The following is a 12,913-nucleotide window of genomic DNA, read 5'->3' as shown; positions in this document are numbered from 1 at the left end:
GGTACTGTTACATAGACAAGGAATGTGGAAAAATGAAATGTATTTGTCATGCCTTGTGTCTGCAAAGTATCTCCCAATTTTCACAAAGTTAGCTAGGCTGATGTGTGTGCAAAGTTTCATGAAGTGTGGCTCATGTTTAGACTCAAAACCAGCATCATGTTTATTTGAAAACAAATTCATGACAATGTAGTATTGTGACATTTTTATAGGGTCCAGCAAACAGTAAATATGTGTGACAGTTATTACAAAAGGTGGCTTTGAAGCAGGCTAATGACATCATCTAAAGGGGGAATAAAGGACATGAGCAGGCCTAGGTATTGTAATCAGAAGAGAGGAAAGAGAGTGCCAGAGATGGGACAGGAGAGGAATGCAACTCTTTATGTATAGATGTTGTAACAGGACAGATTAATTAACCCTGCCAACACTTTAACCTGGGGTAACATCGTCCTAGGACAGATGAATCCCAGGGGTCAAAGGGTTTGGGTTAGGGTATAATCTATCCTAGGACACTTTAACCTCCGGGAATGAATTAGTCCTAGGACGCTTTAACCCGTGGGCTAAAGCGTCAGGGGGGTGAACCTGTCCCGTTATACCATCATCGTCTTCGTGCAATTCCTCAGTGGCTTCTTTTGTCTGTGTGGTAGCATTGCTCCATCTGTACAGAAAGAACAAACTGAGTGAATAATCATGTGTAGTTTACAGAACAGTCATGTGTGTATATTTGTAGCATGGTTGTGTCTTAATACAGATGCATGTTATATATTAAGTTATGAACTGTATATGGACATTCCACACGTAATATTTGACGGTGATCTTATATTTATAGTCATTGCCTGTTATTAAATCCGATAGCTCGGGCCAGCACAAAGTAATACACTCCAAATTTGTATTGTTGGGTCCTAGGGGTCAAAAAGCAATGCTTTAGGATTAATGTGTGATGAAATGATGTACAAAAGTAAGGATACTACAGGTAAATAAATGGTTATGTAAGTGTAACATTTGGCATGGTGTGTCCAGATACATGCAGAATATATTGCAGGAAAATATTGTGGTGTTTGATTATCTCTTAGTAAGAATTAGCATTGTAAATGTCAAGTCACAGTATGTCCAAAAGATCTACTCAACTCAACTCAAGTTTTTTTATATAGCGTATAGAAACATCATAATCAGGGTAAAGACATAAATATAATAATAACTACAGCTGCGAGCAGCAAAAGGACCCTCGCAACCACGTTGTGGTACTTGCACGTCGGGTACTGGCACGTTGGGGTACTGTCAAATAGGACAAGGACTGGGGAAAATGTTTTTGCCAAGCCTTGTGTGTGCAAAGTTTCATCCAAAGCCCAAAGATGGTGTGCAGTTCCCAAAATAAAATCAAAATGGCGGATTTCCTTTTAAGTTTAGCATACAACTAAATAGGTATGCCTCCCAATTTTCCCCCAAATCTAGCTCAATCATACAATCGGAAATGGTCCATAAAAATGTATAGAGGGCGCTATTGAACACCACTTCGGTGTACTTGCACGTCGGGGTGCTGGCACGTTGGGGTACTGTTACATAGAACAAGGACTGTCTAAATGTAAATGTTTTATGGATCAAAAAGAGTCTTTTTGTACCGTGAGTGCTGTTACATATGTCTTCAAATTTTGGTACCTCTAGGACCTAGAAGTACCAAAATTTGAAGAGTCTAGATGAAACATACAACCAGGAATCCATCATTAAGTAAGAATTTTGAAATGCAAAATTTGATGCCCCGCCTCAGGGGTATTTCCTGTTAGGTTTAGAACATGGCACCAACACTTTTTTTGTAGGTTGTAGGCTGTTACATATGTCTACCAATTTTTGTAGCTCTTGGTTAAACGGACAAACGCCAATGCTACGTTTAGTAAGTTTTGAAACTCTAAATTTGCTGTTGAGATGGTACAGCCCAAATTTGAAATCAATCGGGTTAACCGTGTAGGAGAAGGGGGCAAAAGTATGACCCCTGTAAATGTGCAAAAATGGGCCAAAATTGGAAATTAAAATACTCACACCTCACTTCCTGTCTATTTTAGGGTACACCTATCAAAGAGTTTTTTGTTCATCTGGATGTGCTACAGGTGCCACACAATTTTCGTAGCCGTAGGAAAATCGTAGCGGGACAGGGATCCGTTAAACTTATGTAGGGGGCGCTACAGAGCCATTTTTCTGTTATCATGTATGGCAATTTTAAAATATCAATTTTTCCTCCAGGCCCGATGTATGTGTAAGGTTTGGTGAGTTTTTGTTCACATTTAGTGTCTCAAAAATACAATTGTTTGCGGAGAATAATAAAGAAAAAGATGATGAAGAAGAAGAATTCCTTCAGGCACAAGAGGAACCTCGCAGCAGTCGCTGCTCGGGCCCTAATGATAGAATTTAAATAAAATCTTCTCCATGCATATGTCAGTTGCTTTGAGAAGATACAGGAAAAGAAAAAAAGAGCTTTGAAGTGTCTATCAGTAGATGAAAGAGGGCAAGATAACAGCATAGCTACTTGATATCAGTCACATTGAAACTAAACAAGTGTAGTCACATTATATACATTGAGAAATTATGGCTCAATAAGGAGTCAGTGTTTCAGTTAACTGTCCAGTGTTACCTTCAAGATATTCCAAACAGAAAAAAGGAATGTGTTAAAAATGACCATTGTATACACAACGTGTAGAATGGGGACATTTGCTCTGTTAGTGTTTGTGTGTGTTCCACGTGTCATAAAGCTTACCATCATGTCATAAAGCTTACCATCAAGGACAAATATATCCAATGTAGTCTAGAGTTCTTTTATAAGCATGGTGTTGACGTCGAGTTGTTTTTCAAGTTCTCGATTGACTTGAGTCAGGTCCTCCAGTTGTTTCATGATTTTGGAATGAAAATCAAGGCTGAGCTGATATAAGTCGTAGCGACTGACAGCAGGATCAATGCATGCAGCCTGTAATGACAAAGCATTCAATGTAAATCAGTCATGTTAGATTCCATGATTCTGAATAGCAGAGGTAAAATGTGTTGGTGCAAAGATCTGTGGTCATGTTGCATGTTAGTCAATGGTTGTATGCGTCAAAATGAGTTTGTATGAAAGAATATACAAATAGATACATTTATACAGGAACACAGTGCCGCTATGTATTTTAAGGAAAGAGTTGAAAAGCATTCTTCAGGTAAACGCATAAGACGCACAAAGTACCATTTCACTAAAATAAATAATTTGTCAATTAGTCTTGTGAATTAAGTGGTAAGTAGTTAAGATAGTTAGTGGCTACTGTGCAAGTAAGCATCAATTTTCTCTAAAAGGTCAGCGTACATGTGTTCTACATGATATAAGTGGCTAGACATGGTAGTGGAGAAACATTAGAAACAGCAAGACACACGAAAAGTGCCTTTAACAAACCTGTAAATAAACGAGAACTGTAATACATATATGGCATACTGTATATGATTGAGAAATTTGTCCTGTTTTGTTTGTGTATTGTATACTTACGGAAAAAAGCTGGTATTCGTCGAGTATGGAGATGATTTGGGGGTCTTCATCAAAAGAGACTAAGGCTAATTTGTCCATGTTCTGTAGAAAAGCAAAGTAGAAATAAACACATTGTCATACTTCATAAACATACAAGAAATTTGTAGATGTATTAACCATTGTATAAAATGATAATTTAGGAATAGAAATGTAGTGTGTGCATACCTTGTATGGCTTTAGAGTGAAATGTCCTTTGTTGAAAGAGCTCCTCTATATGCAAGAACAAACAGAAGTAGGTGTGGTTTAGTACTTGACCGTTGAAATAAAGGAGGGGTATCAAACATATGGCCCGTGGGTTGGCTCAGGCCCGTAAAGGGGTTTAATGTGGCATGAGAGATGATCTTGTAAGGTAAAAAAAAAAATAAAAAAAAATAAAAAAAAAGTTATGTCTTACCAATTAATCAGATGGCCAAATCAAAACAAAGAAATGTCTATAAAAAACTTAGTAATACATTATATTGCCTTCCATGTGGCCCTTGAGCTAATAAAAGTTGATTTAAAAAGCATGATCACATGTGGTGAGTGACTATTAGTACGAATAATAATTGTGTCTATGTTGTGTGCTACAATGAAAGTATTGATAGTGACATTTTATGATATAAAATATAATACAATCAGTTAGCGTTACAAATATTGATATTAAGTAAAAGAAATGTTAATTGTGAAATTAAAAAAAATGATATAAACCTTGCTTGTACATGTGAAGTAATTGTAATAATTACCAATGGCAACAGGAAACAAACAGAATACACACAACTTACACAACATGAAAGTAGTTGTGGAAAAGTGTTGATGTTTAAATGTCATAGAGGTATCATATTTAGCCCGCCCCTTCTGCTCTTATTGGTCAAAAGTATGACTCTTCGAAGGGCGGCCATTTAAACCACTGTCACTGAAAGAGACTTCCTCTTGTTCTTCACTGGTTTTGCGTTAGCAGATTCAGAGAGCACAGACAACAAGATTTCCACAAACTTTATTTCAGCTGTTGGAGTATCTTCCAGAAGTGTTTATTTATTTATTTATTTATTTATTTATTTATTTATTTAGTAATAACAGGTAATTGTATATTAAATAATTATTGTAGTTGTAATACACTTGAGTTGAGTTGAGTAGTGTAGATTGTTAGCCTTCCAGATGCCTCGGGGTCAACGTTCGGAGGCAGCCAAGAGGAGGATGACTGAACGTCTTTGACTTCGTGAAGTTCAGCAGCCATTTCATGCAACTTGCACACGTAAGTAGCTTGTATGTTCTTTTATGCATAAATGCTGTTATGTTCTGGGGTTGGATCCCAAAAACGCAGACACAAATAAGATTTTAACTCTTTATTCGCATAACATCGAAAGGCGTAGAAAAAACTTGACTAGACGAGAAACAACGAAAATGTATCAAGAATCACACGAGACGCTAAGCTAACTTGGGCTGTGGAGGTACGCAGAGGAACAGAAGTAATAATCCAACAAAAACACACCCTCCTCAGACAGGCTTATATAGACAATGAATCGATCTGATTAGATGTGGCTAGACATGTGGGTAACAGGACTGACATGGAATTATCTGATTGGCTGTTGACCAAATAAATAGATTAAAGATTCTTGACATCACATAGCTCCTGACATCACATAACGTCTTACCAGTTGAAACTAGATGCTGGTTGCATCAGTTCAAAACAGACAATTTATCTCACGATCATGACCCAAACATAACCCTTGCATGACCCTAGCCTTGACAAATGCATGAATAATGATCCAGAAAACTAACATATTTTATACACTCAGATTTACAAAGGTGACAACAGATAGTGATGTATTTCCAGAACAAATTATCTGAATTCTCATACTTTTAAAATAATGTCAGGAATGTAATTATGTGGAAATAACTTTTTGCGTACCAACATTTATATTATGGAGTTGACCTTCGAGACTGATACTGGCAACATACTTGTGTGATAGATGTTTCATGTACACTACTTGTTAAGATTAGACATATAAAGGTTAACATGTCAACGTGTCAGCTAGAGACTGTATTGTTTATATCTTAACTTCAAACTTCCAATATTGTTGCATTTTTGAAAAGCATAAATTTGCCTGTTTAACTGCCGCTTGTCCTCTCTTTTGCACGCCGTCGCATCCTGCTTGGGCTAGGTGGGGATGAAAGAGTGTGACGCTTTTGCTGTATGGATTCTGCACTGACTGACCTGGACAAGATCTGAGGTGCACCATTTCCCCAGAGGCTTTGTGATGGAGAAATCTACATCGACTGATCAGACTGGGGCCTGAGCAAGAGTTATAAAAAAAAAAAAAAAAAAAAAAAAAAACGGGCTCTCCTCATTTTCACGAAATATGATACCAGACGACGGACTTATAAATGTCAGTGGCAGTGACACGCTGGACCATACGTATTTACTTCTGCAAACACAGCATTGTGATGTTGTATCTTCTTCTGCGCATGTGGGTCACTTTGTGGACGCATAACGTTCATACAGCAGACAGACTGAGGTCGCAATTAATAGGTCATGTGAATGCTTACTCAAAAAAATCGTAGCCTTACTTTCTGGACTTGGATTCCCCTGCAAGTAATTGCTGCGTGAATACAGGAGCCCAAATTCTTGCATATAGATTTAGAAACTCTTCTGGCCCCAAACCATTTTGGCCCCGTCCGCCATATAGCCTGCAGTGTTTTCCCCTCGTCCGCTATTTAGCCCTTAGCTAGTGCTAGCGCTTGTGCACTTGTTGGAATATCTTTGGCTTTTTCGCCCTCTTTTTTTTTCCACATCAGCCTCATCCTCTTCTTTTCCATCCACCTCTATGCAGTAATGGTAAGTACAGCATCTTATTTATTTTTATTTTATTTTTTTATTTTAGTGTATTTTAGATGGGTATTTTGGTGGGTGAGTGGTTAGCACTTCCACCTCCCAGTACTGAGGACGCAAGTTCGAATCCAGGCTTCGGCCTTCCTGCTTGGAGTTTGCATGTTCTCCCCGTGCCTGCGTGGGTTTTCTCCGGGTACGCCGGTCTCCTCCCACATTCCAAAGACATGCATGGCAGGTTAATTGAACAGTCTGAATTGTCCCTAGGTGTGATTGTGAGTGTGGATGGTTCTTTGTTCTCTGTGTGCCCTGCGATTGGCTGGCAACCAGTTCAGGGTGTACCCCGCCTACTGCCCGAAGCCAGCTGGGATAGGCTCAAGCACCTCCTGCAACCCTTGTAAGGAGTAGGTGGTCAAGAAGATGGATGGATGTTTTTTAGATTTTTTATGCAAATATTTTTTTACGTAAATATTGACTTTAATGGGGAAATCCGACTTCAAGGCGGGTTCAAGGATATTTTTGTGGCTGCGTCTTCCGGGTGATCATCTTCATGATTGTTCCTCGATCCTGTCAATCAATCTGCATATCGACGTCGTGCATGCTCGTTCCTAGCCGCGCATGTGCACTTCAAGTGTTTGTAGCATGTAGCTAGCTTCATGTAGTGAGCTTCGGATTCGGCCATTCATCGTTGTAGCTCCACCGAGCTGACCACGTACTTTGAAAATAGCTGAGAGCCGCAAGAGGACATCTGAATAAAGCGAGGCCGGCTGCAGGAACTGATGAAGATGATGATGATGAAGATGAGCTCAGACATTAGCGACATTTGAGAGGCGTTTCCCCAAGACGAGCAGAAGAGCTGGTAGGATAGTCTTCCGCATGCGCAGTTTTTTTAAACGTGACAAACAGATGTTTGGCTTCCACTTTTCGAGAACGTCACTGAATCCACCTTTAAGTCGAAATTCGTGTTACATCGCTAGCGTAGGACTAGGAACGGAACTCCGACGTAACTCGAGGACTCCCTGTACATACCTTTCATAATAATTTCAGATATGAAGAAGAGAATGAGGGCATCTACTGAGCTATTCCAATATTATATTAAAAGCTTAATGTATGCAGAGTTCACGACTTTCGACATAACATCTGCCTTCTTTTCTTTACTTTGGATGTTTGAGCAAACTGTATGCTCAAAATACAGCTGTTTTCAGTTAGAAAAGCAATTATCATCGGCAGTGGCGGAGCCAGACTTTTATAAATAGGGGGGCCAGGGGGGGGGGGGCAAGGATACTTCATCCAAAGATGATGCCAAATTTGTTTTCATGAAAATTTCTTTCAATCGGAGTCTCTATCGAAGTTCAAATATATTTAAGTACATATTAAGCACAGGGGAGATTTTTGCACATAATGTGCCGTTTATTAAGAATGTATAAAATGTACAAAAATAATAATTCATCACTGTTTAACTTGAATGAACTTGCACGCACACGCAGATACTGTATTCATGCAATTACAGTACTTTTATCAACATAACATTATAATATTAACATAATGCAAATTTGTATTACAGTATGACTAAAGATCCTGTCTAAGTGCCAAACTCTCCTTGTCGTTTCATTTTCCACACACCCTATGAAAAATAAATGTATTACTCCAACTACTACTTCATTTAGAACCACATAATTTATTAATGTGATTAATTAATAATAATGTTAATAAATCCTCCACTTCTACCTGTAAATGCAAACGTCAGTTAGTGTCTGTTTGAACTTTCAACCATTGGAGGGTGCTATTGTATTGCATAACAACAACAACATACTTATTTTTAGCTTGCACAAAACTACGTTGCTTATTGATGTCCGTCCAAAACAATCTATCTGAACTAGAGGTGTCAGTGGATTAAAATTTGTAATCATAATTAATCGCATTACTTCAATAATTAACTGACTATTAATCACACATTAATTGCACATTTTATATCTCAATTTATACCTACATTTACAATAAAATTTACAATTTCAATATGGTTTTGTTTTGTTTTAGTCATTGATAGAGTAATTTCATCACAATTCAATTAAAAGAATTAAAAAATTAATTGATAGAGTAATTTCATAACAATTCAAGAAAAAAAAGTTTAAAAAAAATAAAAAATAAAATATGTGCTGTACTGTAAAACCAAACCAAAGCGTGACTGATTTGTTTTGGTCATTTTTCTATCACTACAACATGGTATAATTGCATTTGTAAGACAATAGTGAAAGCTCAATGCATTTCTCTTTTCATATTAGGAGCTGCCTAAGTTTTAACATGAAGTAACTTGTGAAATTATGCACATTTTTAAAACTGTAAAATACAACATAATCCCCACAAATATATGCATTCGTGCTAGGCTTTTATTTTGTTAAGTGAAATAGGATGTGCATTGTAAAATGACGAATTTTTACTGCACAGGAACCAGAAACGACCGATGTGTTCTTTTCATATTAATAGCTCTGTAATTTTAAACAATAAGTAACTTGCGAGTTTCTGCACATTTTAAAATTGTAAAATACAACTTGACGCCAATCCCCACACATTAGGCAGTATCATTTAATTTATTACTGCTAAATTGTGTTATAGTGACTCCTTTTAATGACGTCAGACGCTTTTATTTTGTTAAGTTCTCGGATGCGAGACGCAGCTGAGGCCGCTCTACTGTTACAGCGAACACATCGGTAGTTTCACCTTCACCTTGATGAGATATTTTGTGGAGATGCTGAATAAAATACGCCTCACATTTAAAGATAAATAGGATTGGGCTCACTCCAACTGTCTAGACGGCGTCCATTCGGCTCTTTACTCTCACAGGGGTTTCAGAGTGCCCATGGACGCCTCTTGGTGCTCGGTGCGAACGCAACGGCTAACCGAGTGCGTTCTTTCAAAGCAAGGCACGGGTGGTAGTGGTGAGACACAGTCCAAATGGCTCCTCCACCTATATTCTGCCCCTTAAACACTGTATTTTAGCTCCAGTGCTTTTCTATTGGGTAGTTTTGACGTGGACATTTCTACTGCGTGGTGACTAGAATTCCCTGAGTAGAGGCTTTCCAAATAAGGAGCGGTCGTTAATCGAGCGTTAAAAAAAAAATAGTGCCGTTAAAGGCACTTTAAGTTAACGAGATAATAACGTGACAATTTTGACACCCATAATCTGAACATAAAAGTTATTTTAAACAGTCACTCACGTCTCACAGGCAAACAAACATGATATAGCCAAACGCCAACATGCATTCTCGGTACTCAGGAGACTGCTCCTTAAAACAGATGATTCTCCTTCTCCAGACTCCTAGTGAGGTGGATTATAATGCTTTGTCGTAAGTAGCGCCAGCCACTGTTCAGGAGGGGCATAACAATTAGTAGGCGTCTGCTTGAAAAAAAATGCTGGCAGGCTGCATCGGCAAGGCGTGCGACGTCACTGCGCCGGTGCCGTGATATGTCAATCATTTGGCGTCTGCTGGGTCCAATCACATTTCAGCAGGGGCACGTGCCACCCCTCTGGCTCCGCCATTGATCATCGGAGCTAAGAAAACATGTACTGACATAACTGTCACGCCGCCATCGGCGTGACGGACCATGCTTTTATTTTCATAGTCATGTTTCCCGTTTTATTTTGAAAGTTCTAACTCTCCTCTCACCCCAGGTCACTTGCTCTTCCTGCAGTTCACTAATTACCGGTCCCCGCCCATGATCATGTCCACCTACCACCAATCAACCAAGACAATAAAAGCCACCTGCACTTTCCCCTCAGGGCAGAAGTGTCACACACATCACAGTGCATGGAAGCGTCCCACAGTCCTCGAGTCCTTGTTCCCGTTGCCTTGTTGTCTTGCCTTGTTTTTGTGCGTTGTCCTCCCCAGCGGAGCGCTTTTAGTTACCCCTTTTGCCTTGAGCCTTTTTCCTCCCTAGCGGAGCGCCTTTTGTTGTCCCCTATACCTTTTGCCTGTTTTTTCCTCCCCAGTGGAGCGTTTTTAGTTCTCCACTTTTTGCTTCCCTGTTCTCCTCTCAGTGTGAGAGGAGACAGCTGCTGACCGGCAATAAACCTGTTGCCTTTGTGGCCTACCTTTATCCTGCGTCTGGGTCCTACCTCTCCACGTCGTGACAGTACACTTCGGCCAGCATGGACCCAGCAGGAAAGGTCGAGGCTAGGCTACAGAGTCTGGAGGTCCGGCTTGCCAACCGGGAAAAGGTTCAGCAAGCCGTGATTTCGCAGCTGGAGGAGCTGTCAAGCCAGGTCCATGAACTGGTGAGCCACATGCAGCCTCTCGCCCCTGAACCTCGTCTGCTGCGGCCTCTCGCCCCTGAACCTCGTCTGCTGTGGCCTCTCGCCCCTGAACCTCGCCTGCTGCAGCCTCTCGCCCCTGGACCTCGCCTGCTGCAGCCTCTCGCCCCTGAACCTCGTCTGCTGCGGCCTCTCGTTCCCGAGCCTTGTCTGCTGCAGCCTCAAGCCCCTGAACCTCGCCTGCTGCAGCCTTTCGCCCCTGAACCTCGCCTGCTGAAGCCTCTCGCCCCTGAACCTCGCCTGCTGCAGCCTCTCGCCCCTGAACCTCGCCTGCTGCAGCCTCTCGCCCCCTCTCGCCCCTGAACCTCGTCTGCTGCAGCCTCTCGCCCCTGAACCTCGCCTGCTGCAGCCTCTCGCCCCTGAGCCTCGCCAGGCGCCGCCCAAAGACCCTGAGCCTCGCCAGGCGCCGCCCAAAGACCCTGAGCCTCGCCAGGCGCCGCCCAAAGACCCTGAGCCTCGCCAGGCGCCGCCCAAAGACCCTGAGCCTCGCCGGGCGCCGCCCAAGGTCCGGGAGCCTCGCCGGGTGCCGCCCAAGGTCCGGGAGCCTCGCCGGGCGCCGCCCAAGGTCCGGGAGCCTCGCCGGGCGCCAGCCAAAGTCCGGGAGCCTCGCCGGGCGCCGCCCAAGGTCCGGGAGCCTCGCCGGGCGCCGCCCAAAGTCCGGGAGCCTCGCCGGGCGCCAGCCAAAGTCCGGGAGCCTCGCCGGGCGCCGCCCAAAGTCCGGGAGACTCGCCGGGCGCCGCCCAAAGTCCGGGAGCCTCGCCGGGCGCCGCCCAAAGTCCGGGAGCCTCGCCGGGCGCCGCCCAAAGTCCGGGAGCCTTCGCCGGGCGCCGCCCAAAGTCCGGGAGCCTCGCCGGGCGCCGCCCAAAGTCCGGGAGCCTCCCCAGGCGCCGCCCAAAGTCCCGGAACCTCGCCAGGCGCCGCCCAAAGTCCCGGCGGCGCAAGCCCTGTGGCTGCCTTCACCTCTCGTCGGGCGTCGAGGACGCCCACCTGACTGGCCCCGCTGGGACTCTCTCGTCGGGCGTCATGGACGCCCTCCGGAACTGCCTTTGGTCTGGGACGGAGGGGTGGGCCGTGTTCCCACCTCCGTGCCCCCTTCCGCCCGCCCTTGTTTTTGGACTCTTTGAGTTGGATGGCCGTCAGGAGCCGGCCATTGAGGGGGGGGGGCGGGGGGTACTGTCACGCCGCCACCGGCGTGACGGCCCATGCTTTTATTTTCATAGTCATGTTTCCCGTTTTATTTTGAAAGTTCTAACTCTCCTCTCACCCCAGGTCACTTGCTCTTCCTGCAGTTCACTAATTACCGGTCCCCGCCCATGATCATGTCCACCTGCCACCAATCAACCAAGACAATAAAAGCCACCTGCACTTTCCCCTCAGGGCCGAAGTGTCACACACATCTCAGTGCATGGAAGCGTCCCACAGTCCTCGAGTCCTTGTTCCCGTTGCCTTGTTGTCTTGCCTTGTTTTTGTGCGTTGTCCTCCCCAGCAGAGCGCTTTTAGTTACCCCTTTTGCCTTGAGCCTTTTTCCTCCCTAGCGGAGCGCCTTTTGTTGTCCCCTATACCTTTTGCCTGTTTTTTCCTCCCCAGTGGAGCGTTTTTAGTTCTCCACTTTTTGCTTCCCTGTTCTCCTCTCAGTGTGAGAGGAGACAGCTGCTGACCGGCAATAAACCTGTTGCCTTTGTGGCCTACCTTTATCCTGCGTCTGGGTCCTACCTCTCCACGTCGTGACAGTACACTTCGGCCAGCATGGACCCAGCAGGAAAGGTCGAGGCTAGGCTACAGAGTCTGGAGGTCCGGCTTGCCAACCGGGAAAAGGTTCAGCAAGCCGTGATTTCGCAGCTGGAGGAGCTGTCAAGCCAGGTCCATGAACTGGTGAGCCACATGCAGCCTCTCGCCCCTGAACCTCGTCTGCTGCGGCCTCTCGCCCCTGAACCTCGTCTGCTGTGGCCTCTCGCCCCTGAACCTCGCCTGCTGCAGCCTCTCGCCCCTGGACCTCGCCTGCTGCAGCCTCTCGCCCCTGAACCTCGTCTGCTGCGGCCTCTCGTTCCCGAGCCTTGTCTGCTGCAGCCTCAAGCCCCTGAACCTCGCCTGCTGCAGCCTTTCGCCCCTGAACCTCGCCTGCTGAAGCCTCTCGCCCCTGAACCTCGCCTGCTGCAGCCTCTCGCTTCTGAACCTCGCCTGCTGCAGCCTCTCGCCCCCTCTCGCCCCTGAACCTCGTCTGCTGCAGCCTCTCGCCCCTGAACCTCGCCTGCTGCAGCCTCTC

The 12,913-nt window shown here is 44.1% G+C and overlaps 1 protein-coding gene and 1 long non-coding RNA gene across 5 annotated transcripts in view; one reads left to right on the top strand and one right to left on the bottom strand.

Annotated features, from left to right (window-relative positions):
* anos1b (anosmin 1b) overlaps positions 1-12,913 on the top strand; it is a 109,002-nt gene that overhangs the window by 77,871 nt on the left and 18,218 nt on the right. The window lies entirely within an intron of this gene.
* LOC144026575 (uncharacterized) lies at positions 136-7,095 on the bottom strand. Its single transcript, XR_013285220.1, has 5 exons — positions 7,058-7,095; positions 3,701-3,745; positions 3,497-3,577; positions 2,764-2,950; positions 136-655 (listed from the first exon to the last, which is right to left on the bottom strand). It is a non-coding gene; the product is annotated as an uncharacterized LOC144026575 (long non-coding RNA).

The sequence above is a fragment of the Festucalex cinctus genome, chromosome 10 (assembly GCF_051991245.1).
Source record: "Festucalex cinctus isolate MCC-2025b chromosome 10, RoL_Fcin_1.0, whole genome shotgun sequence".
NCBI lineage: Eukaryota > Metazoa > Chordata > Actinopteri > Syngnathiformes > Syngnathidae > Festucalex > Festucalex cinctus.
This window is presented reverse-complemented; position numbering and strand designations above follow the sequence as displayed.